The sequence below is a fragment of the Sinocyclocheilus grahami genome, unplaced genomic scaffold (genome assembly GCF_001515645.1).
Source record: "Sinocyclocheilus grahami isolate Dianchi unplaced genomic scaffold, SAMN03320097.WGS_v1.1 scaffold546.1, whole genome shotgun sequence".
NCBI classification, from domain to species: Eukaryota; Metazoa; Chordata; class Actinopteri; order Cypriniformes; family Cyprinidae; genus Sinocyclocheilus; species Sinocyclocheilus grahami.
The window spans coordinates 309,192-324,136 of NW_015505725.1; the positions used below are offsets into that span (position 1 = coordinate 309,192).

Sequence of the window (14,945 nt, forward strand, 5' to 3'; positions counted from 1 at the left end):
GATGTCTACCCCCTCCGCGAGGGTCACGTCAGGAGTGTGGCCCAATTCCATCCCCTCTCATCACCTTTTCATCCGCAACCCTATTTCTCTGTCTCTCCCTCTCTACAAATGACACGGAATCACATAAAAGCATCCCCAAGAGCTTTCTATGTACCAGCTACAGGTCACACAGACACGCACACAAAAACACTTCCAAACGGGAGATGAGCGAGGAAGCCAATCAGAATCACTCGGTCTTATCAGCGTGCACCCCATCAGTGGCGAGGGGTTTGGGGTGTGGGTGCAGAGGGGTGGCGGCGAGGCGGGGACATTCTACTGAGGAGCTAAGTCACCGCGGCGACCGCTAAGCCCGCGCGGTTCCACTAGCTCGATGGGGCTGTGTGAGCCCCAGGCGGGATTTGTGACAGCGAAATCACATCAGCCTATGCTGATTAGCCCCCTCTCTCTCTCTCTTTTGCTCTCCCCCTCCCTCCGATTTACAGAGAGAGAGAAGGGGGGGAAACTATCTTACACTGTGCTTTTTAATAGGAAAACGATCACTATCTGCAAATTGAGTCCCTGCAAACTTTAATAAAGGCTACAGGGTTGAGGGGCATTTTGCATGCTGATTTCAGGCCGATTGGAGGCTTTTTTGATGAGAGAGAGGTTGCCATGGTAAAGCTGCACTCCCAGCATTCCAACAAACTGCCATCTCACAGAGCGAGAGCAAAGAACGAAAGACTTCCATGTGGAATCTCGTTTTTTTTTCTTCTTCTTCTAAAAGTGATTGACTGTTGAATAAGTGAATGTGTGTGTGTGCTGTGTAGGACATATAAGGACATTCTCTTTCTGGGTGTGAAAAAGTAAACCATGCAGTTCATATTCCTGGGTAATATGGAAGAGAGCATGGCATTCAGAGATGGGCAATATTTTAATTAATTTCATTTAAAATATGTATTTAATTACTTACAAAAAAAAAAATGTAATTTGTAATTAAATACTTTGAGAGACAGTATTTTGTATTTGAAATACTTAAAATACTTAATCAAGTAGGTAATTTTATTCTCAGATAATACATCTTTCTTCACCTGTGTACTGCCAATTATAGCCTATCACAGTCTTTGGCTAGATGCAAGTGAATCACATGACATCCTGTTGGATCCATAGGCGGTGTCTAAAAGGGATAGTTCGCCCAAAAATGAAAATTCTGTCATTAATTACTCACCCTAGTGTCGTTCCACTCCTCTAAGCCTTTGTTCATCTTTGGAACATGAATGAAGATATTTTTGGTGAAATTCGAGAGCTTTCTGTCGCTCTACAGTCAGCCATGCAAGTTACACATTCAGAATGGTAGGAGAGACATCATTAAGTAATCCATGTCATTAAGTACATCATTAAGTAATCCAATTTTTAAGTGACATTAGAACTTTGTTTGCACAAAAAAAAACTATTTAACACTTTATTTACGAAAATATTATCCAAACACGTGTGTCGTGAAACTCTAGTGAACACTCACTAATGTGCGTTGTGTTGACGTGCTAGTCTTCTATCATGTGAACACAACACAAATGTGTTATGATGCTCTTATGAACGCACAATGCAGATCAATATTTTCATAAATGAAGTTGTAAATTATGTTGTTGTTTTTTTGTGCAAACAAAGTACTCGCATCGCTTAATAAAATTGAGGTTAAACCACTGGAGTCACATGGAGAACTCTACCAATGTCTTTCCTACCGTTCTGGAACTATATGTAAGTTGTGTTGCTGCATATAGGGTCAGAAAGCTCTCGGATTTCATCAAAAATATCTTCATTTGTGTTCGGAAGAGGAACTAAGGTCTTACGGGTAATTAATGACAGAATTTCCATTTTTGGGTGAACTATCCCTTTAATTCCTTCATGGTACCTTCCAACTGGAGAAGGAAAAAAAATAATAATAATGAAAAAAGCTGTTTTGCTGCTCAGTGCAAACTGGCTAATTATGTACTAAAATATATACTATTTTGCAATGTGTGAACAGCATGAAACAAAACTTAAAAAATGAGAGCAGGTAGACTGATTTTTTTTTATGTGAAAGCAGTTTTCTTTCTCTTATGTGTGTATCTAACTCCAGTATTGCTAATTGTAATGGCACTTGTCTTGCACTTCAAATGATTGCTTGCAAATATTGTGTGTATTTTTGTATTTTCACATTGCAAATTACTTGTATTTTAATGAAATACATTTCTCACACCAGTATGTTGTATTTTAAAATAAATACATTTGATGAGCAAGCATTTGTAAATTGTAACAAAATACTTTTTGATGCATTTGTGCCCATCTCTGATGGCATAAGTGTACACTATGGCGGGTACTTAATTATTATCGCAGGAGAGGGGAAATGCAATCAAGCAATGAACAGTTTTATGTCCCCTTGACCAACTACGTACATTGGTATTAGAGTCTATTTATAACAGTGTCTTGCTTTAATGCGATGAACGGCTTTATTTGCATAGATGTTGGATAATCCTAAATACTTTATATGGTCTGAGATATTTTCTGAACGTTTTCATTAGATATAGCGCAGCCATTCTGATGAAATTCAATAGTATTCTGCTAAATTAACTCACAGGCTAAATACTGTCATCACAGTGTGCGAGTGCAAGAGAGAGAGAGAGAGAGAAAGGCCAGAAGAAAGAAAATACACATATACAGTAAGTTGATCTAGATTTTTTTATATACTCTTTATTACATCCATTGAAATTACTTGGATTGTGAAAAGTGGGCAGACCTGACTAGGATAATGTATACACTGTATACACAACCTATATGCACACACCCACTTGTATATGTGGTTTACCTCTCCATAGGAGTAATGGTTTTTATACTGTACAAACTGTGTTTTCTCTCCCGTTACCCTAAACCTACCCCTCACACAAGACTACTGCCATTTTTTGAATTTCAAAAAGCACTGTTTAATATGTTTTTTAAAGCCATTTGGTTTACGAGAATGAGGAAGTGTCCAAATAAACCATGTTTGCATTGTAATACCCCTGTCATTATACACATACACATTTCTGTCCCCATAAGTATTGAACCACACACACACACATATATATATATACAAGAATTGGTTCTTGAGCACCAAATCAGCATGTCAGACTGGAGTAATGATGCTGAAAATTCAGCTTTAATAAAACATTACGTTAATAAATGTCTGTACATATACAGACACAGACTTGTCAGACTGATTCAGACTGGTACCTCTGGAGTTCAGGAGTCATCTTGAACAATTTATTGAAACAACGAGCTGATAAAAGCCATCTACGTTACATCAGTAGCTAATTTAATTTCTGAGTTCTCTTTTTTTCTTACTTTTTAGAATTTGCACTGATGAATCCTGCACAATCAAACCAGGATCGTTTAAGAAAATAAATAGTGTCAATAATATATCTATTAAAACTGTATACGCTAATGTCATGCTTGTGCATATATGGTGCACACACTATAAATGGACAAAATTAGACAAAATATGTCACATAATAAATATGCTGTATTAACAGATTTAGTAAAATGAGTGAATTCATTGAATACACGATTTATCTGCAAACTCTGTCTCTCTCACACACACACACCACTGCACACACCAACACTCTTTATGGGGTTCCATTTGTGTCAAAATGAGTCGACTGCTTTGTGTTTTGTACTATACATTTGTCTTTGTCTACAGTCATTGCCTACTTGTTCAGGTAAATCAGTATATGTAGGCGTGTATGTTGTGTGTTGACGTCGTCTTAATCTGTCGTCCTGCCTGCTTTTTCTCTGTCACGGTGAATTACAGTAGTTTTTTTATTTTTCTAAACATTAATTTGAATTAATTATAATACTTCGTTTTGTACTGTGAGGTAAATTTGCAGACGGTCCCTAAAGCAGCCTAGTCGAATATGAAATGTGAAACTAACGACAGAACAAGACGGTGGTAAAGAGGACATAATAAGATGACAGTTAGGTTGACAGTAAAGACGACAGTAGGGAAGACAGAACAAGATGACTGTAAGGACAACAGAACAAGACGACAGTTAGGACAACAGAACAAGACGACAATAAGGACGACAGAATAAGATGACAGTTAGGACGACACAACAAGATGACTGAACAAGACGACAATAAGGACGACAGTTACTGTTGCTATCTCCGACAAGCCATGGTGCTCTCACGCCACATATCAGTGAAAAATACATTCAGCTTTTAAATGTCATTTTGTAAGAAATTCAAACAATAAATACCATTCTGTGGCTCTTTAATTTGTCGTGACAGATCACTGTAGTTTCTCAGTTCAAGCGGCACGTGAACCGATCATCTCTTCCTCTTTACTAGCACGAAATAAACATGAATGAACATCAGAAGGTCTCTTGTTTCAACCGCGGAAAGAGTCAATACACATAATTTTTCAAGTTCAAGTCTACCAAAGTTAATCTATTCTCCTGTCTGGTATGTTTGTCAGACAAAATGGCAGATTCGGCATTATAATTAGTCAGATCGCCTGTCAATCAAACTCGCTGTGAAGGGTCAATTACATTTTTACTATACGATAGTAACATTTTTGTCATAATATCTTCAAGTTAAAACTTTTATTTTGGCAACTTGTCATGAAGATGCTTTATCTGTGCATACCAAGAGAATGATGGGAAACATAAGTGTGTCTAAAAGTCTAAAAGAGAATTGTTTTCTGCTGCTCTTCTTCATTAAAAGTACACAAAATGCATACATACTAAGTTGAAAATTAACAACTGCTTATTTTTTTCTTCTTCTTTCGAATGCAACTAGTTATGTTAACAGTTTCTTCACCAATGTCTACTCTGAACGATATAGACAGACTTCTAGGAGTCAATCAAAATAAGTTTTCGGAATCAGTGAGTCACCGACAAACTCTTTTGAATCAGTCTGAACAGTAACTGAATGAGCATCTGGCTCACTCAGTGAACCACGAATCACTACTACTTAAAATAAACTAAGAATAATTACTGGTCTTGGTTTATGAGACATGCTAATATGTTTGTCATAAAATTTTTAGGAAGCAATTAGTAAGAGTCATTAAAATAATTACATCAAAATATCACTTTATTTGTTTGAGTATACTGAACAGTCCATCATAGCAACCAGCAACCAATGGCATGTGTCTGTTCGAAATTACACTTTTCCGCTTTAAGAAACTGCAGTTGTTAAGTAGAATCGGAGCTTTCCCCTTACTTCTGTACAAATTCAACCTTCACAACTACAGTTCAACATATTTAACCGCAATTAGCAACTACCATTATTCTTTAAATGTCACACCCCCAACTCATGAAGCCTTAGCTCAAAGAAAATCCCACTAGTAATAATGACATTGTGTTGCCATTCATGACTTGAAATATAGTGTTTGTAAGCTGACCAGAATGTACTGAAAGGGTATGCGAGATGTATTGCTAGCAGTTTTTTTCTATAAATATAGAGTTTGATACATTTAGTGCTACTGTAAGAGTCTGCGGTCATGCCCTGAATTGGATTGAATTATTGGGAGGAAGCAGAGAGAGGGGCAGAGAGAGAGCGAATAAACGAAAGAAAAGGAAAATAGAGCCCTGTTTGCTGGAAAATGAAGGTCTGAGCGTGGGAGAAATGCCTTTTGGACTAGTCACTGTTAAAACTTGCAAATATGCTCAGAGCGATGAATTGTGGTGATGCCTTTCTGCAACACACACACACACACACACACACACATACACTCTTATGTGTCCATCTGAATGGATTGAGAAATGCCAAGAGTGGTGTACTGAGATGGTCTCATTCTCACATTTGGTCATAGCTAACATAACTTCCACCCTTAAATAGCATGTACTGTCAAGCCCTGGGTCTAAAAAAGATCCGAAATGACAGAGAAAGAAAAATAGTGTTGAAAAATAAATACATAAAGTACATATAATAATACATACTTTTTTTTTTTAATAGATAAACATAGTTGTAATTATCATCAATGGTTTATTTCGAAATTTAAATGAACAGAAATGTATATTACCTATCACTCCTGGTACATTACAGTATTTTATACATTTATAAATTATATATAATATCTATACGTTTCAAATGGATAAATCTGTAATATATAAAAATAAACATATTTGTCATATCATAGATTGATTTATATATTTATATATAAATGTAAAGTATAATATTATATAACATGAACAATTGAATTCACTTTATTTATAATTATTTTATATATTTATAAATTATATTAATTAAAAATTATATATTACATATCATATATTTAAATATTTTAACAAATAAAAGTAAAAAATATACAATAAAATGCTTTATAAGCTTTAATCTACTTAAATATATGTTTAAGAGACCATAGGGAGCCTTTTTTTTTGTCATTTTATATTTTAAGTAATATCACTTTCAGGAACAACATTGTTGACATCAATATATATATATATTCTTAGTACACATTTTGCCACAGTGACATCTATGCTTCTCCTCTATTAAACAGCACCAGTCGCCACTGGTATACACACACTCTCTCTTACATGCACAGGCCCGGGACCCCTGTCCCTCTTGAGGCCATCTGCGGGCCGATAAGATGCTATCAGTTAGCCCTTAAAGCACTTGAGAGCCACTTTAGGAGATCACTGGGGCAATTACCATGAAAAGTAAAAGATACTGCCTATATTGATGTTAGATTAATACTGACCACCTCCCCATTGATTTTTCTTCTTCCTCTAGCACAGTCTTACCCCATCTTACGCTAGCGGTGATCTGAATTTCTGATGCTAACATTGTTTTATGAGACCGTCTCTCTTATGCGCCGCCACCCCGATAAACCTTTCGTTCCATCGTGCTATCTATGGTTTCAGAGGCCGATCTAGAGAGGGAACCTTATTGGCTGATGTTATTCAATTGTCCCACGCTGATCAGGACCATTAGTGCTTGGTGCTAAATAATGCATCCTGTTTTAAAAGGCCCCTTATCTGGCCACTGTTTGTTTCTAACATTATTAGTATTGGAAGGGTAATGACAGTAAAAAGGACGATATGAACTGATTGACAGAGCTGGGACGTCTAAAAAGGACGCCGTCCATTTGGGAGGAGACATCGAGGTTTATCTTATTGTTATTCAAAGGGCAACAATCCACCAGGGGACCCTGGAAGGCGATTTAAATGTGACTAATTTAAGTGCCTCTGATGAATCTACACACTTTTTTGCTATCTCTTGCTTCTTAGACATACAGTCTGTTGCTATGAGACAGATTTATACGCCATACTGGCCTCTGGTCCTTTCCAGCTCTTATCGCTGAAATTATGGGATGGCATAAAGCCATTAAAATTCTGCTTAGGTTTCACTAAATAGCTGCAACCGTGGTAACTGTTGCATCTTTTAAGGCTACCTATCACAATATCAATCAGATATTGTGCAAATATTCACACTTTCAATTAATGACCATTTATACTGTCAAAATAGCTAATAAAACTGATTGACTGGTGGGCCTTCTGAACACCTAGTCTTGTACAATTAGACTGGTTGAGGAAAATCTCAATCAAACACATTTCTTCGTTTCTTACCGCATAATGCTAGCAACACCTAGGTCATAGGTTTAATTCCCAGGGAATAAATAAACGTATAAAATGCGTGCCTTGAATGTAATTTAAGATGGTTTGGATAAAAGTAAAAACAATTGAAATTTCAGTATTTTTAGCATACTGTGCAAAAAATGTAACTGACAAATTAATATAGATTTAAGAAATCTATTTTCAAACTAATCAAATTAAGAACCGACTAGTCTCACTAATAAATTAGCCAACCAGATGACTAATGGAAAATCTTGGCTCATACTTTGTGCGTTTCATCTTTCATAACACTGCCCTTTTGTTGTTTGGAAAATTTATACAGAATCGTCACTTTCCATTTGCACTTGGCACAGACACTCAAAGTTGGTCTTCATCTTAATATTTCTGAGAGTCAGACAGTAAACAAACAAGCTGGTAAGACGAATTGACTTTGATCCAGCAGTATCGTTCACAGGAACAGTTGCTGGCATCAAAGTTAAGATAACAAATTACTCCCTCAGGCCACTGTGTAGGCAAACAGTCATCCTGGATACACGTTACAAATATGGATAATTTATTGTTAACAAAAACAGATCACAATGTTGTTGTTGATGTCTAATGATGCCCCAGCATGAATGTAAGATACATTTGAGATGACATTTAACATTGTTTGCTTCAACGAAAATTACTACTACTATTGCTCATACTCAGGGTTATAAGTTTTTTGTAATTTTAATTGTTTTAATTGTGTCACTTGTTCCACACTATTGGTGCTATGAACAAGAATTATTTCTCAAATCATGTGCCTTGTTTATGGAGAAGGGTGCTATTACTTTTCTAAGTAATCGGAAGTGCTGTTTTTACTTGGAGGATGAAAACATCCAAACCAGATTCATTGGAAAAATGTGTCTGTTGCAACATTTCTGCAAAATGCAATATCATGTTGCTTCTTGCACTTTCAAAGGGAAATGTTGTGTAAATGGCATTCAGTTTTCTCTGAAACTGGTCTTTTTTATTTTATTATTATTATTTTATTATTATTACTTTGTTTGATGTACTTATCAAGGCAGCTGGAAAATGTCCAGTGGAAAAATGGAAATGTCTGGTGAGTGGCGCTAAAAGGTTAATGCTCTATAATGTAGCACCTACAGTAATTCCTTGATAAACTGTTTACAGAAAGACTTGACAATTTCATTGAAATGCACAACCTTCTAGTTGACAGTCATTATGGTTTTAGGTCAAATAGATCTTTGGCACTAATTGAACTTATTGAGGAAATTACAAATGGTATAGATAAGAAGAAACATGTAGTGGGAATTTTCATAGATTTAAAGAAAGCATTTGACACTATAAATCATGACATTTTGTTACATAAACTAGAGAGGTATGGTATTAGAGGGGTGGGACTGGACTGGGTGAGGAGTTATTTAAGAAATAGACAACAATTTGTAGAAATTGGTGAACATAAATCTTCATATATGAACATAACTTGTGGGGTACCGCAGGGATCAGTTTTAGGTCTAAAATTGTTTAAAATTTATATCAATGACATGTGCAGTGTATCAAGATATACTAAAATGTATTTATTTTCTGATGATACAATCCACAATACGAAAAGGTTGTAGTGCCAAACACTCGTCCAAAAATCCAGTAGGCAAATAACATATGGTGCGTAGATCCGAAATATACAATAATATAGAGATGAAAGAGATCCGCACTCGTCCAAATTCAGCCAGAAAGGCTTATTACACTTATTGCTCAGAGGTCACATTTGCTGATGATACAAATATTTTCTGTTCTGGGGACAATTTACAACAACTTTTGGAGATGATTACAACAGAAATTAATCAATTAAAACCGTGGTTTGATGTAAATAAATTGTCATTAAACATAAGCAAAACAAAGGTTATGTTATTTGGAAAATATAAAATAAACCCTAAAGTAGAATTGAAAATTGACAACATAAGTATAAAACAGTATATGAAAATAAGTTTATTGGTGTGATTTTACATCACAAAATCAGCTGGAAACCTCAAATAAAACGTCTCAAAGCAAAAGTGGCAAAGACCATAGCAAAACTGAATAAACCAAGACATATTTTGGACAATAAATCAATGCATGTTTTGTATAATACACTTATAATACCGTATTTGAGTTATTGTGTGGAAATTTGTGGGAACAACTATATAGCTGACTTACAGTAGATATGCATATTTCAAAAGAGAGTAATTAGAATTATCAATAACGTGGGACACTTGGAACAGACAAATTCTTTATTTCTAAAGTCAAATATATTGAAGTTCATTGATTTGGTTAAATTTAAGACGGCACAAGTCAAGTCAAGTCAAGTCAAGTCTGCTTTATTGTCAATTCTTCCACATGTACAGCACATACACACAGAGAATTGAAATTGCGTTACTCTCAGACCCTTAGTGCATGTTCAAAGCAAGAAATAATTTACTTCCAGGAAGTTTACTAAATATTTTTATGGAAAGGCAGGGTGGGTATAATCTGAGAGAAGAATTAAACTTTTAAATGCTTAAAATAAGAACAACTCTAAAAGGTATGTGCATTTCGATTTGTGGGGTGAGGTTGTGGAATGGTTTGGAGCAGGTGTTAAAACAATGTTCAATTATTAAAGAGTTAAAAAAAATTGTATAAAAGTATTTTACTAAAAAGGATATTGGATGAATTGAGGTGATTGTGAATGTGGGTTATAATGCTGATGGCATTGCGATGTATCATTATAGGGTGACGGGTTGTTTGGGATAAAACATTTGGTTGGTGTTTAATTATTGCTACATTTTTATTTTATAAGGAATATATAATGCTATAGAGGAAATTGATTTAGATATACTGGAACGATATGGAACTGTGTAAGGAGTGAGAAAATTAATAACCTTTTGCTTCATCCCGCTCCTTTTCAGACTTGTTGTGATTATTGCTTGCAGCATTTGGTAGACGTGGGTTTGCCTATGTTATGTTGCAACATTTATTGCGTTTGTATATTTTATATACTGTATATATATATGCCAATGCTGTATACAGCGTACAATATACAATGCTGTACCAGGTGGGCTACCAAGAAAATTTACCATGACCGAAAAGCCATATATATTATGGAGATGATTATGTGATGCAAACGTCAAAATGTGTTAGTTTACAAATAATTTACTATGATAAAAACATTTTTGGGTCATAACATTGTATTGCGCAAGTGCGCAAAAATATATTTTATCAATCAAAAATCTGCCCTGTAATCATAATTTATGTGAAAATAATTAAAACTTATTGGTATCTTACTGGCACTAGTATTCATTTCAGCTGGAGAGTGTAGTGTAAATTGTATGTATATGTGTGGTTTTGTAGTTTTGCAAATAATGTTAGTAGAGGCACGTTTTTCCAATGAGCCTACTGTATGTTGAAAAAATAAAAACGCATATACTTAAAGGAGGGACACAACAAAATTTAACCCATAATTGGGTGTGGGCTCTTTTGACTTGGACAAGTAAGCAACCATCTAGCAACCACCAAGAATACCTTAAAAACCACCTAACAATGCCCTGGCCACCACTCCGAACATCTTCATTTAGTGTCTCTACTATGCACCACTACAATTTCTTCAGGGAAAAAAAAAAGATTTTTGATAATCTTAAAGAGAATGTAAGATGATTCTTTTGAAAAAGAGAACATTTACTCGGGGCAACACAAACATGATTATTACAAGCATGTGTGTGTGAAAACAAGAAATGCCAGCTAACTGTTTGTCTTTTCCATTTGAAGCTGGCAGCGGCATCAGTTACAGATCCAGTCCATAATCCATCTGTGTCCCACTCACCCCTCTCAGTGTAATCAGGGCACTAATTCAAATTTGGGAGGAAGACAATCCATGACGGACGTTTTTTGTGCAACTCCAAGTGGTGTCCCCCATGACCGGCGGAAATGTGGTGCAAAACTGTCTAAAGGAGGAGAAAAAGACTGAATTGAAAGAACACCAATGAACACTTACAGAAAAGGTAACGACATGGGCATACACAGTGAATTAAAGTTACCCGAGCATTTAGGACTGCCTAATATAAAATAACACCTCGTCTTCTACAAAATCATCATTCTCCGCCTCATTTCATCTATCTGCGGAGGAGAATACACCCCAGACGTGTAGAGTAAAATAAAGAAGACTATCCTCCACAGCCCTCAATTATGTGTGGGTGAGAGGTAATAGTGAGGAAATAGGTTTCGGATAAGGTACTGTGCTCCCATGCTCCTTTTCTCTGCCGGCAGCCAGCCACATCTCCGCCACGGTTTAAGGCAGTGTCGAGTTACGGCTCAGCAAACCACGTTATTGCATTTGCAGCCTATTTCCTCTCATAAGCCTCCACTGCAGCTAATTAAGACGAGTGCGGACTCATCAGAATAATACACACCTTACAGAGGAAATAGAGGGATTCTGAGAAAGAACAGAAAAGAGAAATTCTTTGCGGACATAATCTGTTCCCATTCACACTTTCATGTCTTTGCTGTACATTTGACTGCACTGTTGACATTGTCATGCAAGTACTCAAGAGAAACCCAGGCTATAATCTATTTTAATACAGGTGACAACACCCACCATTTCCGGTATGGCATCTAGGGTTGCCAGGTTTGCGTAATAAAACCAGTCCAATTGGTATTCCAAAATAGCTCAAACCCTCCTTCCTTCTCGGTCAAAATCATGTTTCGTATATGAGGGGGGGTTTCGCTTCAACCTGCAGACTAAAAAAAAAAAAAACAGAATCTGCGGCAACAAAAACACACTTGATAACACTGATGGCAACTGGGCTTACAGCTTAATGTTTCGTCAGTTGCTCACCTGAAAAACACTTGCAATGGATTTTATCTTAATGATCTTATTTTTTCTAAAGTGTTCTGAATGGTTTTCAGCACCTTGCTATGTGGTTCAAGTTGTTCTGGGTGACTACTAGGATATTGCTATGAGGTTGGTACGGTGTTCTGAGTGGTTTTTAGAAAATTGCAATAAGGTTTGTAACATTTTTGTTGTTGTTTCCCCCAAACAAGCTAAGTGCAAATCCCGATCTGCAGCCGATTTCATTGGTCAACTCAATCACACAGTGATCTGTTGAGAAATGGTCCGACTTTATTGACTCTGTTCAAAGTTCAGAAATATCATGGATGGATCCAACTGCGATAACAGTAATGCTATCTGTCGGGATGTGCTTCCAACACTGTACTGAGATTAAGGTCAGGGTTTAGGTTAGGACTATGGATTAGTATTTATTTTAGAGTTGTGCGTGCAATTAGCAGTGTGATTGACATGACCAATGAAATCTTTGGTATCGGCTGAATTGCTTTGAAAAAAAATAACAACAACGAGAGATGTTGCAGTTTCATAAGATGTTATAGGTTATAGCAAAATCATTTCTAAGATGTTCAAAGCGATTCCTTGGGATTGACTCTTGCATTGACATTTATTCATTTGGTAGATCATTTTATCCAAAGCTTATATAAATTATTGCATTATCTGGGCAAAACCCAGGACCTAGGTTCTGCTAGCACCATGCTTTACTCTTTGAGCGACAGTAATGCTTGAAAACGGTATGATTAAAGAACCAAACTCAAGCTATTTGTGATAGCCATGAAATCACACCTGTAACCATACTTGACCAACATGAATTGTAAAAATGGTGATCCCTCTGAATGAAGTCTGTCTTTTTGTTATTTTTTTTCAGCTAATTACTTATTAATTTTGCCAAAATCATAAGCATGTTCGTTTATAGAAGTAATAACAATCATGTCCTCAACAAGCTGCATGATCTAAGGTATCGTTCATTACCATACCACAAACATTGTGTGACAGGTTACACACAAAAGTAAGTAGCGAAGGTTGTTCAAAGTAGTATGAGCAATAGTATCAGTGATGCTTGCCTTGGTAAGTGGCTGTACTTCTTGACATGAGCTGATTGGTTACCGTAACATCTTTATACACTACTGACTGGCTACACTGTATCTAAACCCAGGTTGAGCTCCAATTTGAAGCAACTGGCTGCAAGCCTTCGATTAACAAATTATGATGTCTACAAAACCTCTATAGCACTCTGTAATTCCACAAAATCCTTTAATGCTAAAACATGAACCACGCAGCTATTGTCGACATAAGCCATATGCTTCAATCAAAAGCATCGCCTCTGGCCATATGAACATTCAGCATTCTTTCAAAAATCAGTACTCACAAACACAGCAACACATCGTGAACATATTGTCGTTCTGTTTGTGTTTAGCAAGTGTCTCTTAAAAGGCATGGAAAAATCAGATATATTGCTCTATGGGAGTAATTTATTTATTTATTTATTTTTGGACTTTTGGAAGTCATGGAAAATCATGATGAAACTTAGATGGTTTGGGAAACCAAACATTTTCTATTTAGAATAAATACATTTTTAAAATGCAATTGGAAACATACTATTAACATGCAATTAACATGCTATTAATGTGTTATTAACAATCAGCTATGCAAAATCAGCATTCATAATAAAAAGGTACTGACTTATAGCTACATATAGTAAAAGATCACCTCATTGTACGGAGATATTATGTCCTTTTACTTGAAGATAAAGTGAAATTCAGTTAAAGGGGTCATATGATGTGATTTCAATTTTTCCTTTCTCTTTAGACTGTTACAAGCTCTTGGTGCATAAAGAAGATCTGTAAAGTTGCAAAGACTAAAGTCTCAAATCCAAAGAGTTATTCTTTATAAAAGTTAAGAGTCAGCCACGCCTACCTAAAATGGCTCGTTCTAACACGCCACCACACACCTACGTCACTATGTGGGAAGATTTGCATAATGCCGTCCAAATGTTCACGCAAAGAAAAAAGGCGTAACTTTTATTCTCGCTGTAGTATTGTTGCCGCCGCCATGTCGTGAAGGCTCTGTGTTTCGTTGTAAAAGCGAAACTACTTTGTTTGGCCAAAAGAGGACGATATCTGCTTCGGCATGCCTGGAGCTGATCCGTGCTGGTTGCTGAGGAAATACTACAAGTTTGTGCTGTAGATCACCGGATCGGCTTTTACCAGGGACGAAGCGGAGTCCAGCCCGGGGTCATCACATGTGGTTGCCGCAAGCCCTCCGGACGCTCCATCATCGAATCCGCCGGCCGCGCCGTTCTCAAGCCTGCCGCCTCTGCTCACTCTAGCCCTCCGGCCATTCCTCACTCTAGCCCCCGGCCTCTGCTCACTCTAGGCCACCGTGTGTGACGCTGTGTTTCATTGTGAAAGCAAAACTACTTTGTTTGGCCTTCCAAAAATGGACACGACTAGAAATCAGTGGTTAAGTTGTATTTACAACACTGTTCCAGAACACTTCAACCCAAATATTCAGATGTGTGCAGCACATTTTATGGAGGACTGTTT

General features: G+C 36.6%; 1 long non-coding RNA gene across 1 annotated transcript in view; it reads right to left on the minus strand.

Annotated features, from left to right (window-relative positions):
* Positions 1-11,243: 11,243 nt before the first annotated feature.
* Positions 11,244-14,945, minus strand: part of LOC107555821 (uncharacterized) — a 5,563-nt gene continuing 1,861 nt past the window's right edge. The window contains exon 3 of the long non-coding RNA XR_001605206.1: positions 11,244-11,500. This is a non-coding gene — a long non-coding RNA (uncharacterized lncRNA). The remainder of the gene's footprint in view (positions 11,501-14,945) is intronic.